This window comes from Ambystoma mexicanum, chromosome 9 (assembly GCF_040938575.1).
Source record: "Ambystoma mexicanum isolate Mex_15411 chromosome 9, UKY_AmexF1_1, whole genome shotgun sequence".
NCBI lineage: Eukaryota > Metazoa > Chordata > Amphibia > Caudata > Ambystomatidae > Ambystoma > Ambystoma mexicanum.
Window position 1 is genome coordinate 994,273,535 of NC_090931.1, and position 21,965 is coordinate 994,295,499.

The 21,965-nt window shown below is 45.9% G+C and overlaps 1 protein-coding gene across 1 annotated transcript in view; it reads right to left on the reverse strand.

Moving 5' to 3' along the window:
• LOC138488874 (dynein axonemal heavy chain 11-like) overlaps positions 1-21,965 on the reverse strand; it is a 2,478,284-nt gene that overhangs the window by 2,103,920 nt on the left and 352,399 nt on the right. The window lies entirely within an intron of this gene.

Sequence of the window (21,965 nt, forward strand, 5' to 3'; positions counted from 1 at the left end):
TCGTATGGTCTGTCAATGGAGTAACTGACGTTTCTGCAGAGCTGTGACAGGGAACCCTCCACTATTGAGTTTCCCCAGATTTGATCATGGCCTGTGTAAGCAGCGAAGGATAGGATTCTTAGGGGCATCTCATCACATCTCAACGCTTTTTACGGGGTCCAGTTCCATAGATGTCAACTTTTCACAGTGGTTTCGAGGATCACTAGTGAATTGCTCCAATGGCCCACCCATCCGCAATTTGCATTTACAGGTAATATACATGACCCCAACACTGTAAAGGGACACACTGTATGCGCTGTGAACCCAGCACATTATGGACACTTAGAATTAGGACCAAGAACGATTTACCTTCGCTGACCATTTTGTAATAGTTTTTAACAGTGTGTCCTCCAGATAAGTGTTTGCCCCCAGTAGAATGACAATCTCTTAGTAGAGCAGGATGTCCCATTAGTTTGACAGGCGAACCCTTCACCTTATGTGTATCACTCCGTAGAAATTAGTTTTGGAATTATCTTTTAATCAAGGTTGGGAAGTAGTGGATGGAATACAATGGAGTTCCCAGTGATCTTGGGCAAAATTCTTCTAGAATCTTGCGTTCACTATCATTTACTTTATTGACATGTTGAAACATTCTTAATACATATTTGCTGTAATTGAATTCTCCGAATGGTAAACCGTTGTATACCTGGTTCCCTAGTTCATGCTTCTTTTAATTATTTTCCGAAATTAGCTTTATTTTTAACTCGGGCCTCAACAATAAGTTGAGAAGATGACTGCATGACACTTAAATCACCTTTTTTCTTGATGAGGGGAACAACGACATGGACATTTGAGACTGGGAAATCTGCAAAGCTAAAGATGTCACAGGAGTTCAAAGTCCTGTGACTGTCTGAAGAAAAGCTGACCCGAGTAATGCCAAGGTCAGCAGAAGAAAGCCTTCTTTGCATCTGAAAGGATCATTACATTTTTATTTTTTATTGTTATTTTTAGCTTGATCTACACATTTATACAACATCATTTCTTCTTATCAGACATTTGTTACATCATTAAAAGAAAGAATATTTAAATAGAACAATCAATAAAAAAAATACTTTTTAACATGCTATTTTAAAATCGTTTGACAGTTACACATCAGTTCATATACAAAATAGAAGTTTAAAGATAATACAAAAAGACATTTAGTACCTATCTGTGCAAACGTTTGCATGTTCAAGTATGCATTTAAGAATATTCCCATTAAAGGGGTTAATCAAGAGGCAATTGCAGGTGCATACTGCTCTTTCTATGTCGAATTAAAAGATTGTTCCTATCTTTTCATTAACACTTAGTCGAATGCTTCATTCTCGAGCAAAATCTAATTGTGGCCGTAGGCTACGAGTGTGCTTAGTCATCGTCAATTTTGCGGGAACCTTTATGCACGTTAGGAAAGCATTCCAAGTTGCACCTTCTATACTATACAGTACAGCAGAAGAAAGCCTTCTTTGCATCTGAAAGGATCATCACTTTTAACTTAATGTCCTTGCTTCTCAGCCTAACCTGCTTGTGGGTTTTCTTACACCTTGTCTGCCTCAAGGTTTTGGGGTTTTATTCGTGGCCACACCTGTGAGTTGCGGGTCAGTTGGCAGCTGCGTAATCCATTTTGTATTCTGAGCAGCTTTTTTACATTGGCAGCCCAGAAAGAGAGCTGTTAAATAACAGCATTTCAGGTAACTATCTCTTTAAGTCATTTTACCTGAAAGGCATACCATACACACACATGGCTCGTAGGTTGGCACCAGCCCTTTAACTATGTGGTCACCAGGGGGCAATTTCTGTATTTTAGGTCCGTGCCTAAGATTTAGATATGCATGATGGCCGAGCTGTGAGTGCAAGCCCAGCCCGGCCAATTTTTGATATTAAGTGGACCTGCTCATAGCCATTGCTGGCTGCACGATCCGATGGGCAAATTGTTGATCTCATCCTTCAATCAGTAATTTCGCTAAACGGCGAAAGTATTTCTAGGTCATTTGAAAGAAAACGAGGATTACATCAGAGCTAGAATGTACGGTATTTTCAGACCTTTCATCCTTAAATTTCAAAGCCAAAAATCAGCTCAATGGATCCAGGAGGAGTTCAGTGGAAAGGGTACCATGACAACTAACGTGTTAAAAGTGATCCAAAATATAGTTCTACGTTATTCATATAGAGAACTAAGGAATTATCTTAACGGCAACTAAAACTTTCTATAACTTTGATTTGCTGCACTAAAAAAACAACTCCCTGTGCAGTAAGTGACCTTGTGCGCACCATCACAAAAGTTATTTCCAAATAGTCGTTGTACATATGTAAAAGAATGGACAATAACAAAGAGGAAATGAGACAAGTAGGTAGCTGCAACTGTAGTTATATACTTGGGAGGTGCATGAAAGCAAACAGGAAATAAGAATGCTCTGGTGCCAGGCGGCAGATTAATGCATGGTTCCTTTTCATCCCACATAGAGGATAGATAGTTAAGCCTGGACGTGGGACATAGTGTTAAATAGAGATACTTGAGACCGCACTGTGCCCTTTTAGCAGAATTTAATAATAGGGGATGCTGGGAATTCCATGCTTGCAGGTTAGGGTAGTCAAACAAAGAGAAGGCATGGCTGATCCCAAGAAAAGCAAACCCATTGCTTCCTCAACAGGAGAGATTCACGGCATTTGCCAAGTTCATACAAGTCGAACATGTGTGAAACAGCCAAATTCCTAAGGCATTAGTTACTAAAACTGTTTTCTTCTCGAATACCCCAATGATATTTGATTCCACTTAGAATCTGTGTATCTTGAAACAACATCAAAATCTTGTATTGCTGTCAATGTGTGGTTGGCGTTTCTAAGAAGGGATAAGATCAGAGTTCATCTTATAGTTATGAGTCACAACAGTTGACAGCCATACTTAGTTCTTGTCTTAGATAATTACGGAAATATATTTGCATCAAGTGGTGTTTTTAAGGTTGTTCCGAATTGAACGTGATGAAGGGGGATTTTATAGCTTAGGGCTACATAATTGCATGGGAGACACTGCAAATGCTGAGCCACACGCATATTCTTACAAACTGGAAGAACATTTCTAGAGGAGCAGTGAAGCAGAAAGTAAGTGAGTTCTTTGCCAATCCATCCATCGTAAATGATTTCAACTATGGGGTGCCTGCTAATCTTAAATCATGGATCTTGCCAACCTGGATGCAGAAGGTACACATCAACATTTGTCAGTGTATGTGAAAGTAGTATATATTGGGAGATTGCACCCAACTACTCAAACGTCATTGAAGATGCAGGCACACATGCCTGAGATTCATGTCAGTTCAGAGAAGGCATTCATGGAGGAATTTGAAATAAGTCAAAATGCGTGCGTGAATGGGTGGTATAGACAAACACACTATACACACACACACACATGATTAATTTGAACGGAATTGAAGATCACAGTGGCAAGCTCGGGTGATAAACACAATATGCAATATTTCGCGATGGAGCAGACAATCACACATGCACACAAGACTGAATGTTGGCAACAGTTTTCCAAAGGAACATTGAAACCAAGTTGGGGACCTCATATTTGAAATCTCGTAGGAGAACACGCTCTGCATGGGTTTGGCAAAAAGGAACCTGCTAGTCTGTCCCTGAATGCTGTGATGAAAGGACGCAGCCCACTCAGAGCAGTCTCATTCTTTGAGCATGGTGCCTATTGTATCTCCAGAATCAGCAAGGACAAGTAAGAGGCAAGTAGATCTCTCAGATCATCCCCAACTCTGGTGTAGGGATGGGCCCAATGTGTTGCAATGGTAAAACAATACTCAATAATAAAAGTACTCAAAGTGCACAGTAAAACCCGGCGCTATTCAAAACATACACTCTTGCCCAGGGACAGCATACAATGAGTGTGAGTGGATTTTGTATTACAAATACGTCAACAACGATTTTGGTCACAAAACATTTGAGGGGTTAGGATTGGTTAATACCTTAAAAACATAACCTGTATGAGGCTGAGAGTATAGCTCAGGTGCAAAGCGTGTGTTTTGGATGCAAAACAACGCCTAGTAACACAGGTTTGAATCCCAGGCTCGCACTTAGAAACCTCTCCGGTACTAAGCGTGTTATGAAAGAATAATTATAAGCCTTAATATTCTCATTGGTTTACAGCTATCTGATGGCTCCTCCTGAGCCCAGTCCCTTACAGATAATATTCTCACTACATCGTTATTTTAGCTTTTAATTGGCTGACATTATTCATCATAAGCAGTATGACAAGAGGAATTTTTACTGTCTGGCACATTACTCACCAACCTTGCACATCTTCACGAGATGTTAACACATAGGGTAAGGGGAGAAGGATGTCCATGGTATGCACTAATTCCAATTAAAAGTACTCTCCATCATTCCAAGGACATGTGGCCTATCTATTCCTTTGTATTTAGCCTTGTGTATCATCTCATGTCTGTGTATGTGCTAGGGAGTTCAGCAGATGTCTTATGCATACCTGGCTTATAATGAATAGCCAGTGTTCTGCATGTCTTGATCACGTGTTAGGGGACCATGTTGGAGAATGAATTTCTTCCTATATACTGGGATTTTAGCTCATTCTAATGGGCATGTTGTAGTATTTGTGGCCACTGGAGACACACCTTATCTATCCACTCTAAAGTACCTTGCCAAACTAATTTCATGCAGCTGGACATCAATGGCTGTTTATGCTCTTATTAGAATTTAATTAACTTGGGAGTCTACTGCTTCTTGTCCTGGGAATAGTTATCTTGTCTCTGCGTTCTGCATATCCCTTCCGTACATCTGAACTTGGTGCTTGCTAGGAATTACTATCTGAGCAGCTTCAAAGCTTCTAGAATGAATGTGTTTTTTACAAATTCAGTAACCTTTCGGAGGCCTTGCTAATGTCTAGGCTTTTTACAGCCTTTATGCTAGGAAAATGGGTGTACTTCTGTGCTTCTCGTCTCCATATTAGAGACCTTCCTCTGTTCATGTTACATTCACCTTGTGCATTTGCTGTACATTGGTTTCCCTGCACATGTATTCTGCATCTATTCTGCCTATAAATAAATCTGCCCTATCAGTGTAGTGATTCCCTCGCTTGGTTTCCCGGAATCCTCATCCCTTTTATGCTATATACAGCCCACTACATGTGTTTTCTACTGTCTAACTGTAATCCCAACTAATGTTACACAACCTAACAAATTCTGTATGGCAGCGGCATGTACATTGGCTATTTAAAGTATTGCTTCTTAAAACCTGCTTTAGTTTGTTTCATCTTTCACCTCTATACCCATGGGGTGGTAGGGCTGCCTCAGCTGATGTTGTTTCTCACATGTACGGGAATGGTGAGAAATAGGTGCAGGAGTTAGTACTTGAATAGCAGGGGCAGTAGATGATACCTGCATATTCATCTGCCCCATTACACAGGACAATGCTTCTAGTGAGTGTGTAAGACTTCAGGAAACTCACCTAAACATGCCTTCAATTTCCAGAATGCTTCAAAACACAGACTCTTTGCCTCCCATATTCAGCCTTTTCATTCCCCCAGCTGTTGGTGTGTAATGATACCCATTGATTGATAGACACATGCTTTTCCTTGAAGCATCCCCCACACATCAAGCATATGCACACAGATGAGGCATGGCATGTCGCCATGTAGCCATGTGGCTGCTCTTTTGACCTCTTGCACTTAATTATACAATTCTATTCACCGGAAACCTAGGTTTAAAATGTAATATGTGAATATAAAATGTATGACTAGAAGCATGAATGTAGCTAACACTCCCATTCACCCCTGTTCTTTCACTCCCTCCTTCAATTGACCTATCCCAGGGTACTATGAAGCCTAAAATGGTTCTGCCTGTAGCACAGCAGAACACACTGAAAACAAATATTAATATATCACAGAACATTAGAAGCAGGGCTACCCTCATGAGCTGCCACTCAGCAGAAAGCTACATTTTATCACAGCTATCCATGGCAAACCCTGCACTACCATAGCTGTGAATACAACATGCAGGCCATTAGTAGTGCCCCCCTCTCCAAAGTGCCAGGCCAGCATCGTTGTGGCATTTGATGGTATAAATGATGAGTAAAGTAGGTCACATGTTAGTTCATGCCTGATCAATGCAAACCTGTCAATAATATTGTTTGCAATCCTCTCATCGTACACTGGTGTGGAAAATCCCAGTTTCCGTCAGTAGAGAGGAATATCATGTTGGCACTGGGGCATTAACAGTCGATGTTACTTTGCCCATAAGGCTGCTCAAGAGTTGCATTATCATTATAGTTTCAGTGGAGAAGGCACTCTGAGGTTATGTCACTTGGAATATGTAATGCTCACCTCTTACATTTACCCACCACTGTGAAACTGATATTCTGGTCGCCTGTGTAACTTTCTGCCCTAAACCGTACTTGTGCAGAGGATAGATCGTTTATTGTTTTCTACAGTCCAATCCATTATTCTACTCATTATTGCCCCAATATGAAGTTTAAAAAAGTCTAATAAGTAAATATTGGCTTATAATTCCTGTGGTTATTTTTGGTTTACTGGTATGATATCACTTTCACACTCTTTCGAGGGCATCCCTTTGCTAAGACTCGCATTGAAGAGAAAGAATAACCGCAGACAACAGATTGTGGGCTCCATTATCATTAGATTTAGACAGAATATAATACTGGGCCACCAGCATCCTATAATTCTGTTTTTTTAGCAACTGATACTTACTCACAAGACCACAAGCACATGTTTCGTGTTGGGATTTAGTTTTCCAGGGAATATTTTACGACAGATTGGTGGGTTTTAAAGGAGAGCACAAAAAACACCTACTGCTCAACCGTGAACCGTATTGGTTAGTATTGCATTCCTGCCATTTGACATGCAATGTTTTAACACACAAAAACGGACCTTGGAGAAGTTATCTGAAAGAGATAAGGCTCATATCTGATGCTCAAAACACATTTAGGCTGTCCCTAGTAGGAAAAACACCCTGACCCTATTGGGCAAACCTGTCCCTAGGAGGCCAATGGTGTGCCACATGTCTAATAGGGATAGCGAGAGAACTCTCCCTCGTCAGCAAATATAAACGTATATCAATAGTTAAAAAGAACAAAAACAAATATAGATTGAGATACTGAACCTTAGATCTTATCTCAGCTGAGTGTAACGAAAGGCTCCTTCTACCTGGAATTTCTGTACATGTTTAAACACCAACTGAGTAGTGCCCTTTCACACATCAGACCTTGATATGGAATATTTAAAACATAAAACCATCAAATTAGGGAGAGCCTAGTGGCCAGAAGCCTGTCTAGAACAAGAAGTTAATCTGACGTGTTCGAACTCTATTGTATAAACATTGTCAAGCTCATGAGAAAGCTCATGATTTTATGGTTGACCGGTTCTTCAGGACCTAGATTTCTTCTGTGACGGGCTTCCCTCCATCAGTAGTCCGCAGGTGCGAACCAGAAGGCACCTCTGTCCCCTAGAGGGAGACACAAGTTGAAAAGCTGGGTATCATTCCCAACTGTTTGGCACTCGCATAGTGATTGAGTTAGTACTGTGCAGTCATGTGTATTTATTAAGAGGACCTCCGATTGGTGGTGTCTCATTAGTGGGACTTATTCATTGTCCTAAACCAGACCTCATGGTGAGGTGAGCAGGGGAGCGGGGCTTGGGATGGGCTGTTGTGATTCTTGGGAGAATCCAAGTGGTAAGCAAAACCAATATTCCTTAATAGCGGAGTAACACGGGCCACCTCCAGTGTATCGATAGAGCCGTGTGGGGTAAAGGTATCTATTGTAGTGCCACCTACCTGGAATGTGTTGACTTGTTCTAGGAGAAGGTGGCAGAGCAATCTCCAAAGCCAGGCATTTATCTCCACCAAGGGGTGGACTGGCCTATACGGAACTCTGGAGATTTCCCGGTGGGCCTCTGCACCCTGGGCCTCTTTTTTGTGGTATTTCCAAATTTTGTCATAGGAAAAGCATTGGGCTTGCTGAAAATGTGTCATTTGGGGCCACTTTGAACTTTATTTCCAGGGCCTCTTTTGGTCCCCAGTGATTATTTCCAGGGCCTCTTTTAGTTCCCAGTCCAGCCCTGTCTCCACCCAGTGTGGTTGAAAATCCATCTGTCTGTACGTAGGGGATTGAAATGTCCAGTATATAGTGCTGCTCGAGTGGGTCAGTATTTACACAAGGCTCAGCATACAGCTGCTTACCTCAATGGAGAAATTATGTTTCACAGTCAGGTGATGCTGTAACCATGAGCTGTGCGCTGCTGTAGCTATGGATGGAGCGTGTAGCTCCGTTCGGCGCGAGATCCTCGTACTATGTGAAATCAGAGCAGTGTTGTCCATGCTCGGCTCGCCGAAGCTATTATTTAGATAGAGTAATGTATGTGTGCTGTTAGCCCTGGGATCTGCTCTCAGGGGTGGTAGCGATCAGTTGTTGTTGCTGTTGAATATAGACAATGTGATCGTGCGGTCGGCCGTTTCTCTGTAATGAAAGTTGTTCCGTGTACGTCATAAAGGAGGGTGTGGTTGCGTATGCTGATGTATCGGTGTGTAATCATGGAGTGTTTAACATTCATGTTTACAGGTTATACAAACCCACATGTGAGGCACAGTACATCTAGAACACTGTAGTGCTTGCTATTAGAGACTACAATATTATATGTTCCTGAAAGACCATACCTCAGATGCATATATTATATTGTTTCAGGAATGTTTTTGAGTCCGTGGAGGTTCATTTCTGGCGATGTCAGGACTGCATCCATGAGTGCTTATTGAACCTTCTGTGAGGAATGTGGCGCATCTCTCGTCTCAACGTGACTGGGCTCCTACTAAGAAGGTCACACGTGTATCTCATTAGATCATGCAGCACAGAGCGTTAGAATGCTAAGTGGGTAATATTGCCAAATCATGCTACTGTATTTGTTCATTCAGGCCACTATTTTGAGTGTCTAGCCTAAAAATCCAATTCTGTTCTCTGTTGAGTAATAGGTATTGGAAATGACCACCCCTTCTCAGTAAGTGGATCATTTCTATAATTCTCCAGTGGAAAACGTCTGGACTGTGTCCTGATGCTATAAAATGTGCAACTAGTGGAGCTGTCATTCTCTGGGTCCTTAGGCAGCATCTGTGCTCTACCATCCATTTTTTTACTGCCTGAGTGGTCATTCCAACATATTTCAAGTTGCAGGGACAAGCAATGAGGTAAATAACTCCTAAACTATTGCAGTTTGTAAAGGTCCTCTGAGCCCAAGGTGTCTTCCAACCAATGTCTATTTGAGTGCTACGTCTAGTTTGTGGGCACATTGAACACTGGCCGCAGGGCAAATGTCCTATCCGAGACTCACTAGTCCGTAGTGTTGGTTGTGTGTTATCTCGAAAACTGGCCCTGTTCAGATAATGTTTTGACCAATTTGTCCCTCAAATTTTGCCTACATGTTATGGCAAAAGAGGCCTCTGGGAGGGGTTGTTCATCTGTATTTAAAATAGGCCAAAGTCTCTTGATATCCTTCTTGATTTAATTAAACAGCAGAGAGTAGCTGAAAACTGCTGCAATGTTTTCTCGCGTTGGGGCTTTTTGGTGTTGCTGCAATGTGATCTTTCTCGGGATATTGCGTGCCCGTTTACATGTGGTATTGACTATATGTTTCGGATAGACATTGTTCATCAACTGTGTTTTTAGGGTCTTTGCTTGTGTCACATAGTCTTCAGTTTTGGTGCATAAGCGTCGATATCTAAAAAACTGCTCAAAGGGTAAGTTGTCTCTCAAAGCTCAGGGGTTGCAGCTGCAATAGGCTAACAATGAGTTTATATCTGTCTGTTTTACGTAAACCGATGAGCACAGTCGTCCACCAAACATTGTGATCTGGAGGTCGAGAAAGTGTATACTCTTGCTATCTGGATCAAATGTGAATTGCATATGCGGGTTACTCTCATGAATCCAGTTGTGGAAAGTTTTAAATTCTTGCATTGTACCTTGGAAAATCATGAAAACATCATCGATATACCGTCGCCGGGTCTTTATCTGATGTAGAAAGGGATTGCTGTTATGGTATATGTGATTTTGCTCAAATGCATCTACATACAAATTGGCCTGACTAGGGGCAAAGGTCACCCTCTAAGGCTGTCCCCGATATCTGTTGATAAAAAATGTTGGTACCAAGAAAAAGTTCCTGGTGAGGGCTATTTCGACCAGCTAAATGATTAAACCTGGAGGTATATTATGTAGTTCTATACCAGATTCCTATCATATTCACTATCGGGCGTCCTGTATAGTATCTGGATCAACATTATACAGATATATATAGATCTATATATATTCACACATCTATATATATAGATGTGTGACTGTGTGAACAAGTGACTGGTTAATCGTTGCGAAACACGTTGTTGGATCATTCTTTAATTGCTGTACAGGTTGAAAAGAATTTAATAATAAAGGATTGTGTTCCGAAATATCTTAGACTTGTGCACTCATTGCTGAGTATGAGTGCTTACCGAGATTCTCTGTTGCGTAATTGATTTCAAATATATATATATATATATATATATATCTCTATCGCACTGTATCAGCAACTTCCAGACCATATGTAATAAGAGGGATGATTGGCGGAAGTGAGACGAGAATGTGTCAGCTGAGCAGTGTGTTGGCGAGGCGAGAAATCAAAGCTTTCTCTCCCTGTGCTTGTTATACCAGAACTTGTTTGAAGCTGTACCTCCTTTAAAAACACTGGGACTGTGCAGAGTGCAGTGAAGAAGTGAGGCAAGAAAGTGTCTGTTGGGCAGGTGGACATTTGGCGCTTGGTAGAGAGCATGGGTATTACTTTGAGCTAATTTGCCTTTCAGCTGTGAATGTCTGCTACCAATTACCCAAAATAAAATCTTCGCAGCGGCCAACCCTGCCATTTTCAGCCATGGCCTCCCCTTCTGAGCTACTCTTCGTTCATCGGATATGACTAAAACAGTGGATGTTCTCGTCACTCCCGGCAAACCTCAGTTGGAAAAGATAACTAGTCACTTTCCTGTGATTCAGGTGAACATTCCTGAGAGAGACTGTATTGTATTGTCATCTTCCATCTCTGAACCATCTAATCATTCTATTGGGAAAAACTCTCTGGCTCAAATGTGTGACCGTCCATTGGAGGCGGTTGAGAATTCTTTCTTGCAACTCTGCGAGAGGTTAGAGACTCATGTTTTGCATGCAGCCCTGAGTAGTGTGACTGACTATTTCAGCGACTCCATCTTTATTTGAGGCCTCTGCTGCTTGTTCACTGCTGTCAATTAACACCACTGTTAAAAATCGGTGCCTTTTTAGAAGGGGGGAAGGTCATAAATGATGTATTGGTCAATCCCTTCCTTTAGGTCAAATCACCTTAGCTTTGAATCAAGTGGACTGGGATATATTTGGAGCGACTTCAAACATGGCTATCTTTGTCACATTGCAGTCTCTGGTAACGCTGTATGATGTTATGAACAATTAGTTAAATTCTAACTCCTGCCTACTAATAGACATTTTTAATGATGTAGAGAGCATGGGTCTAACTTGAGCTAATTTGCCTTTCAGCTGTGAATGTCTGCTACCAATTACCCACAATAAAATCTTCGCAGCGGCCAACCCTGCCATTTTCAGCCATGGCCTCCCCTTCTGAGCTACTCTTCGTTCATCGGATATGACTAAAACAGTGGATGTTCTCGTCACTCCCGGCAAACCTCAGTTGGAAAAGATAACTAGTCACTTTCCTGCGATTCAGGTGAACATTCCTGAGAGAGACTGTATTGTATTGTCATCTTCCATCTCTGAACCATCTAATCATTATCTTCGGAAAAACTCTGTGGCTCAAATGTGTGACCGTCCATTGGAGGCGGTTGAGAATTCTTTATTGCAACTCTGCGAGAGGTTAGAGACTCATGTTTTGCATGCAGCCCTGAGTAGTGTGACTGACTATTTCAGCGACTCCATCTTTATTTGAGGCCTCTGCTGCTTGTTCAATGCTGTCAATTAACACCACTGTTAAAAATCGGTGCCTTTTTAGAAGGGGGGAAGGTCATAAATGATGTATTGGTCAATCTCTTCCTTTAGGTCAAATCACCTTAGCTTTGAAACAAGTGGACTGGGATATATTTGGAGCGACTTCAAACATGGCTATCTTTGTCACATTGCAGTCTCTGGTAACGCTGTATGATGTTATGAACAATTAGTTAAATTCTAACTCCTGCCTACTAATAGACATTTTTAATGATGTAGAGAGCATGGGTCTAACTTGAGCTAATTTGCCTTTCAGCTGTGAATGGGCCTCATTACGACCCTGACGCTAAGTGAAAAACGATGGCGGTAAATGGTTACCGCCATCGTTTTCCGCCAGGTCCGATCATGACCCGTGACCGTTAACTACGATGCCATTAGCGGCATCGTAGTTAACGCTGCCGCTAACTGCGCTAAGGGTGCGCGCACGCGACCGCCCACACCGTACTAAGCGCCATGGCGGAAAGGTACGCAAATGCCGACCCAAGCGAATATGCACCTAACGCCATCACCCAGCCCGTTAAGTACCTTACCGCCATGGTGCAAATAACGCCATCGCGAACCAACCGTAAAGGGCCATGTTAAGTGAATGCAGCTGCCACAGGTGCACAGAAACAGCACAGGTGAAGGCAATACAGACTCAGGGAAGTACAAAAAGAGCACACCCCACCCCTTCCCACACCCAGTCACACTCCACAATGATACCAATACGACTAGGAATGTTGGGGCTGGAGGACCTGATAGCAATGCATGTGCTACAACAGCAACAACAACAACAGGCAGCACAGAGGAGACGCAGGAGGAGAAGGAGGGCAAGGCAGGCCCAGCAAGCCCCACCAGCACAGCCAGTGCCACCACGCAGGCAGCCCCCAATCCCACGCATCAGAGCCAATCCATTCAACCTCACTGCTGAGCAGATCCACACCCTGTACCATTTGGACCGGGACACCATCACCGCCATCGTAGACATGACACACAACGACATCGTCAGCATGATAGAAAGTCCAACCGCCATCCCCCCCCTACTGAAGGTAGTGTCTGTACTCCACTTCCTGGCCACAGGCACCTACCAGCACACAGTGGGGCACCTGCATGGCATTTCACAACCATTATTCTCACGAACACTCATCCAAGTGCTCGATGCCCTCCTCAAGCACACAGACGACCACATCTCATTACCATGGACTGCCCAGGACATTGCAAACACCAAAGTGGGTTTCCATGCACTAGCCGGCATACCCGGTTGCATTGGTGCCATCGACTGCACCCATGTGGAATTGGTGGTTCCACGTGCCATGGAGGTACCGTACCGCAACCGGAAACAGTTCCACTCAATCAACGTGCAAATGGTCTGTGACTCCAACAAGATCATCACACATTGTTGTGCCCGATTCCCCGGATCAACCCATGATTCTATGGTCCTGAGGAACTCCACAATACCACGCTACATGGAGCGACATGCAGGGCCAAGATCCTGGCTACTCGGTGAGTCCAATGTCATGGAAGTGGGCAGGTGAATGACGTACCGATGCATACTCCACCTGGCAGAAAGGGGGGGGGGATGATGCATACTCCACCTGGCTGAAAGGGGGGGGGGGTGATGCATACTCCACCTGGCTGAAAGGGGGGGGGGGGTGATGCATACTCCACCTGGCTGAAAGGGGGGGGGATGATGCATACTCCACCTGGCTGAAAGGGGGGGGATGATGCATACTCCACCTGGCTGAAAGGGGGGGATGATGCATACTCCACCTGGCTGAAAGGGGGGGGGGATGATGCATACTCCACCTGGCTGAGAGGGGGGGGTGATGCATACTCCACCTGGCTGTGAGTAACACAGCGAACGGAGACAGAGGATGGGCACTCACAATGCACACAACCCCTCTGCATACATTGGGTGATGGCATGCAAAACAGGCCATGGGAGCCATGAGCATATACTGGTTGCATTGTGTGAATCAATTAGTGCATGTAGAAGTGAGCCAAAGTAACAGTTGGATGCGAGCCATGGTGGAACATCATGTTCCTGATCAGACAACATGACTGACACATACATTCTCGCCTACATACAGGTGATGCAGGCTATCCCCTGAAGAGGTGGCTCCTTACACCAGTCCGGAACCCGCAGAACCAGCACGAGGAGGACTTCAACCGTGCACATACACGTACTCGTGTGGTCATAGAGCAGACATTCGGCCTATTGAAGGCACGGTTCCGAAGCCTCAGCAGTTCTGGTGGGGCACTCCTGTATGGCCATGAGAAGGTGGCAAAGATCGTCATGGCATGTGTCATGCTACACAATATGTGCGTCAGACGGAATGTGCCCCTGCCCCCTGACGCAGAACTGCAACCACCTGACGATGAGGATGAGGAGGGTGCAGATGGGGCGGCACCCCATGGAGGAGGCGATGCACAGGAGGGGCGTGCAATGCGCCAAAGTATCATCGACCACTGCTTCTAGCACACACGGCTGGTGTTTATCACATGGAGACTGCACTTGGGGCACTGTGTGTCTCTGGGACATGCACACTGTGGACTGTACACCAATAAAGCACACATACGCAATGAAAATGTCCACACATTACTTTTTTTTAAAGAAAAAAGTGTATTGAAACTATGAAATGTCGTGTCACACCCCCTCCCACCTCCCCCCTGCACACCCCAACACACCCCCTCCCACCTCCCCCCTGCACACCCCAACACACCCCCTCCCACCTCCCCCCTGCACACCCCAACACACCCCCTCCCACCTCCCCCCTGCACACCCCAACACACCCCCTCCCACCTCACCCCTGCACACCCCAACACACCCCCTCCCACCTCCCCCCTGCACACCCCAACACACCCCATGTAGGTGTCAACAGATGCCTTTGACAGTGGCCACAGGCTGTTACAAGCCCCCTCTCCCGGCCCCCGGGGCACCCCTGGCTGTGGAGCGCAGGTTACGTCCGTAACGTCGCACGGGGCTGCTCTGTGCAGAACTGGCAGTGGAGGATGTCCCTGGCTGCCCCTGTGCATGCATGTCCTGTAGGGTGTGGGTGAGCTCAGTGAGCGCACGACGCAAGCCGGCAAGTTCAGCACAGATGTCCCTGGACATGGCCTGCATGGCATCCCTCAGGGTGGCAGTGCTCTGCGCTACTTCGGCCCTCAGGGTCTCCGTGGCCTGTTCAATGGTAGACCTAGCCCCCACACATTCCGCGGCATGCTCATTCAGCATCGTGGACAGTTGATGCTGCCGTTCTGTGATGTCCTCGAGGGACTGCTGGCCCTGCTGGGCCATGGCCAGTGCTGGTGGAGTGATGGAGGGGCTGCTCCCCTCCTGTGGAGTGTGGACAGGGCATGGGGTGGAAGGCCACTCCTCTACCTCTGTGTGCCCCTGTGTGTGATCCTCATGGGGGCTGGCGTCTGAGAAACAGGGGGAATGTAGTAGGTCAGTGGGGCTTCTGACCTCGTGCTCCATGTCTGAGTCTGAACATGCAGCTGTTGCAGCTGTCTCACCGATGTTGCTGCTGGCCGCTGACCCCGTGCCTTCTGTGGCAGGCAATGTCGGTGGAGGTGGAGCAGCTGCTGCTGGCCTGCTGCCTACAGGGGTGCTTGCCGGTGGGACGTCCGGTATGCTTGCAGTGGGACCTGCTTGTTGTGGGGTCTGCCTCACTGCAGCTCAGGTTGAGGGTGCAGGGACGTTATTGATGGCCTTCTTGGCTCTCTTCGGCGCAGGGGTGTCCTGGTCCTCTGGGTGTGAATCTGTGCCTGTGGTGGAGCAAAGGAGGGAGGGCGTTATTGATGGGTCTGCGGACTTTGGAATGACAATGATTGACATTATTCTGGTCAGTAGATGAGGCAGATTTCAGGCAGTGCCATGCAGGTTGTCTCCTTTTAGTGTGGAATGTGGATGCAGGTATGCGGGTGCCAGCAGTGTATACAGGGTGGTGCTCGCATGTGGCTATGGGCAGTGTTGATATGTTTTGCATTTACACTCTAGGGCAACCTTGTGCTACACATGATTGGACTGCAGTGACTATGGCATGTCTTGTTTGTGGCACCTACCTTCATCGCCTGATGTCGGAGCTCCCCTTTCCATCCCTCCGACGGCTTCAATGGATTCCATGCCAATCGTGGTTGCACAGATCTCCTCCCACGGTTGGAGTTTTAGGGGGGATTCCGACCCTCCACCGGTACCCAGGGCAAGGTTGCGGTTTGCAGAGATGACGGCTCTGACCCGTATGCGTAGGTCATCCCAGCGCTTCCTGCACTGCTGTGGGGTGCGGGGTATGGTCCCCACCGCGCTGACGCGCTCAGCCACCAGGCTCAGCCACCAGGGCCCAGATGGCCTTCTTTTTCCCTATCGCTGTCCTGGTCATTTCCGGGGAGAAAACGACACCTGCGTTGTCTTGCAGGGTCTCCGCAAGCATGCAGAGTTCCTCCCGGCTGAATCTCTCCTGGCGCTGGCGGTCACATGCCTTTTTCACAGCTTTAGGCATTTTCGGGTACTTGGATGGGTGGGTGATTGGTTGGGACAGGTGTCAGGGTTGGGTCTGGTGTTGTTCGGTAGGATGGCAATGGATTGTGTTTTTAAAGATGGCCGATGGGCTGTTTCCCGTTCCGGCGCGATGACGCTATTTCCGGTTCTGCTTTTTACGGCCGCCGCAAATTACGGTGGCCGCTACTTACGGTGGCCGCTACTTACGGTGGCCGCTACTTACGGTGGCGGAAGTGCACCTTGCTCGCTTTACGATGCCGGTAGGGGCCTTTTCCGCCATGGCGTTAATTGCATTACCGCCATGGCATAATGCTCGTGCGCGATGGGTCGTAATGTGGCGCTCTTTACGCCATCGGCCCACGGAGTAAACGCTCATTACGCCATGGCGGTAATGATGGACGATTACCGCCTGGGTCGTAATGAGGCCCAATGTCTGTTACCAATTACCCACAATAAAATCTTCGCAGCGGCCAACTCTGCCATTTTCAGCCATGGCCTCCCCTTCTGAGCTACTCTTCGTTCATCAAATATGACTAAAACAGTGGATGTTCTCGTCACTCCCGGCAAACCTCAGTTGGAAAAGATAACGAGTCACTTTCCTGCGATTCAGGTGAACATTCCTGAGAGAGACTGTATTGTATTGTCATCTTCCATCTCTGAACCATCTAATCATTCTATTGGGAAAAACTCTCTGGCTCAAATGTGTGACCGTCCATTGGAGGCGGTTGAGAATTCTTTCTTGCAACTCTGCGAGAGGTTAGAGACTCATGTTTTGCATGCAGCCCTGAGTAGTGTGACTGACTATTTCAGCGACTCCATCTTTATTTGAGGCCTCTGCTGCTTGTTCACTGCTGTCAATTAACACCACTGTTAAAAATCGGTGCCTTTTTAGAAGGGGGGAAGGTCATAAATGATGTATTGGTCAATCTCTTCCTTTAGGTCAAATCACCTTAGCTTTGAATCAAGTGGACTGGGATATATTTGGAGCGACTTCAAACATGGCTATCTTTGTCACATTGCAGTCTCTGGTAACGCTGTATGATGTTATGAACAATTAGTTAAATTCTAACTCCTGCCTACTAATAGACATTTTTAATGATGTAGAGAGCATGGGTCTAACTTGAGCTAATTTGCCTTTCAGCTGTGAATGTCTGTTACCAATTACCCACAATAAAATCTTCGCAACGGCCAACTCTGCCCTTTTCAGCCATGGCCTCCCCTTCTGAGCTACTCTTCGTTCATCGGATATGACTAAAACAGTGGATGTTCTCGTCATTCCCGGCAAACCTCAGTTGGAAAAGATAACTAGTCACTTTCCTGCGATTCAGGTGAACATTCCTGAGAGAGACTGTATTGTATTGTCATCTTCCATCTCTGAACCATCTAATCATTCTCTTCGGAAAAACTCTCTGGCTCAAATGTGTGACCGTCCATTGGAGGCGGTTGAGAATTCTTTCTTGCAACTCTGCGAGAGGTTAGAGACTCATGTTTCGCATGCAGCCCTGAGTAGTGTGACTGACTGTTTCAGCGACTCCATCTTTATTTGAGGCCTCTGCTGCTTGTTCACTGCTGTCAATTAACACCACTGTTAAAAATCGGTGCCTTTTTAGAAGGGGGGGAGGTCATAAATGATGTATTGGTCAATCCCTTCCTTTAGGTGAAATCACCTTAGCTTTGAATCAAGTGGACTGGGGTATATTTGGAGCGACTTCAAACATGGCTATCTTTGTCACATTGTAGTCTCTGGTAACGCTGTATGATGTTATGAACAATTAGTTAAATTCCAACTCCTGCCTACTAATAGGCATTTTTAATGAACTCAAAACAGATGATAGGCCAACAGAGATATTGGGCCTCAGCACAACGAGTGTGGCCAATGGTGCCGGTAAGGGACTGGCGCCGTTCATTCTGGGCCACCTCATTACAAGGTCTGCAGCGGGTCCCGCTGAGGACGTCTGGTCAGACCAGGCGTACTTAGCGGGACCCGCTAGCAGACCATTATGCTAACAACGGGCCCGTTGTTAGCATCCTCCCCATTCCCATTGAGCCCTATGGGGGCTCAAATGGGAATGCAATTATATGCAAGGGGAACTAAGATAGTTTCCCCTGCCCTGTGATGATTGGTCTTGGTTAGCCACTTCCTTGGCATACTCGAAATGAGTCAACTCTCCATCTAATCTTTATCCCTGCTCTTTGTAGCAAAATCTCTTGGAATACCAGGGGTTATGCACGCTTTCTGAACCCTGCATCTAATTCCGGTGATGTTAATACATTTGGGATATTCCCTTTGCATGAAGTTTAGTTACAGGATGCTCTTGTGTTGGATGGCTATTCCTTGTTCTTGAACAATGCACAGAAAGGTCATTTTGGCCACCCCTTTGGAGTCCTGCTGACTGGTATTAAAACAACACTTTGTCCAATAATAGAATGGGAGCTGAACTGTGAATGCATTTTGGCTGTTTAATTATAATGGAAGGGAGGTCCCCTCTCTATTGATTGACATATCTTGGTAGTGAATGTGTACTGAAATCCGAAACAAACTGTATTCTCTTCTTTTTTAAATATTTTAACGCTTCTTTTAAAAACATGGCACCATCATTTTGGTTTAGAGCTAATCATTTTGATGGGTTACCGGAATTATTCCATTCCTGATATACATTGGGACACATTTTCCCGGTTAAGTATTTCAAAGTCGGGGCATGCTGATTATCGTGGCCCTGGGTAGTTCGATTATGTATACCTTGCACTTAAATACATTAATGGCAATGTCCGGGGTGATATTCCTGGAAAACCAACATGGCAACGAGGATTGAGTATCTCCACCTTTGATTACATCTACATTTCTGAGTCCTTGTGGCTGAATAGCAAACTCTTAGTTTTACATCAGACAGAGGTTAGTGATTAAACATGCTTGTTGTTACAATGCTTATTACCTGTTGGTTTGATTCATTCAACCTCAGGACCTAAAGATCTGTCATTTCTAATCAAAATAACCTAATTTATATATGAATAGGGACACAATAGTCAAAGTAATTTGCTCCGTATTTGCAGAAGTGAGGCACCTAGCATTTCTGGCTGGATCTGTGAATATTAATTTACAGAGTTTTTCAGTTCTCACCCAGATGGTATTTCAAAGTTTAATCAAAAAAAGTCTTACTGGGGTGCAACCTCAACTTGCCATGTGCTTGACGAGTGTTTCAGGCTACGAAGATCCTATACGTCGATGTTTAAGGTGTATTAGGTCTGATGATACTTTAACTGTATGTAAACAACTATTAAAACTTAAAAGCTCTAAACAACAATATAGAAATTTGATAAAATCTTACAAAATAAATCTTGATATCCAAGCTAGCCACCATTTGCTAGCTGTAGTTAGCATGTTTGAGGGGCGTGGCCTGAGCTCATGGTGTGAGGCTGCGCCTGATTAGAGCTCCCGCCGAGATCCTTTCATTATCCTTGATTACTTGCAATAAATGGCGATCTGAATAAAAGTAAGCACACCTGCCGGCACAGTAACCGATTCCCCAGCCTCAGAGTGCGGTGTCGGTGTAAATCGGAAAAAGATTGATGCGAAAAACTCCGGCCAAGCGGGGATCCGGTGAAGCCAAGATGGCGGATGGAGCTGCATCTCTGCGGTGAAGCGGAGGAGGGACTGGTGCGGGTGAGAAGGCAAGAGAAGTCCATGGTGCTACAAAGAGGAGAGGCTGACTATGAGCCGTAGCACGGTGACCGTATGCATGGCAGACTGGGGTGACGGTGAGGCCCTGTACCCCGGAAACCCACGGTTGCCGCCCAGGTGCTACGAACGATGCAGCTGACCCAATGCGAGGGGTTGATTGACATCGGAAGGCTACAGCGAGGCAAGGAAGCGGATGAGCTGCATCTGAAACGAACCCCGGGAAGATAAGAGACTTGACAGTGGATGCAACGGCATACGTCGAGAGACAGCCCCACGGAGCAGGAAGCCCATCTAGGTGGAACATGCAGGCTGCTGAGCAGTACTTCACACAGCAGGTGCCCGACGAAGGTACCACACAGAGACGGGTGTCACAAGAGAGCACTGCTACTGGTACAAATAGGGACGCAGAAAAACACAGTGCAAAGCCGACGGACGACACGCCTTGAGGGGTCGCAATGACAAAGCCCTGCAGGCATTAAAACACGCACACAAACTGCGTGGAGAAGATCCTGGGGTGGGGGACCATAATGCAGTGGAAAAGGGGGCAGTAAAAGGGTGAGGTAACCCTGTCATAAGAAGACCTTGAGGCGGCACCCATGGAAGCTGTGATTAATAATCAGCATGCTACGTTCCGTGACAAGAGGGAAACAGGATCAGGAGCCGTGTGGGCCCCCTGAGTTGTAGTAGTCACAGTATACCATAGTTGCGTGCTGAGTGTGCTGGTGGCTGGCGGGGGACACTTGCATCAGACTTTCCACAAACCTGCACAGCACATAGGCTGCCATGTGCAACAAAGTATGAGGAAAATAAAGGCACGAAGCCACAACACCATAGTTAGAGGGCACTCTGGTTCCACATTGGAGCGCAGAGCACCCACGGAGCGCTGCCTGGGGGGCAGGATACAGGCCTACAAGCATACAATCCGAGAGCTCTGGTGGCAAGCTGCCACTCTGGTCAGAGGAACCTTGCCCACAAGTGAGCCAGTGATCGCAAGGTAGTAGAAAGGCCACCAAACAGACAGCATTCATTGAACAGCCCCTACATTGACATTGCGGACATGCCCTCCACTAAAGGCAGGAAGGACCCCACAATCATGGACTCCCTCAATGCAGCCAAGCCGAAGTGGCAGCCACAGAGCAATCCAGAGGCACAAAGTGGTCAACCGGACATGGAGGCTGGAATTAAGGAGAATCAGGTGCTAGATGCAATTGCAGCCCTGAGATCCTTTATAGACACAAACATTTAGGAGGTTAAGGCTGACGTGCAATTGATGCAACAAGATGTCCGCAACCTCACAGAAAGAGTCACAACTACAGAGACAGAGCTGTAAGAAATGATGGAGACCCCCAAAGACCTTGCAAAGAGACTATCAGAACTAGAGAGGAAAAATGCGGCTCTAGAAGCCCGGGCAGAAGACGCAGAGGGACACGCCTGGCGCAACAATGTACGTCTGCCAGGAATTCCGGAGGGAATGGAAGGTTCCAACCCAGCGGATTTCGTGGAGAACCTGATATTTCAGGAAGTCGAGGCAGGCAACCTATCACAGTGATTCATGCTGGAGAGGGCCCACAGGTCCTTGCAAAAAAGACCGCTGCCGGGTTCGCACCCCCACACCATGATAGCACAAATTCTGAACTTCTGTGATAGGGAGGCCATCTTGAAATACTCTAGAGAAGGTGGGGAGATCCAACGTGATAACTCTAACATAGCCATATACCCGGACTACACGCCCACAGTTCAAAGAGAAAGGAACACATTTGTGCCAATC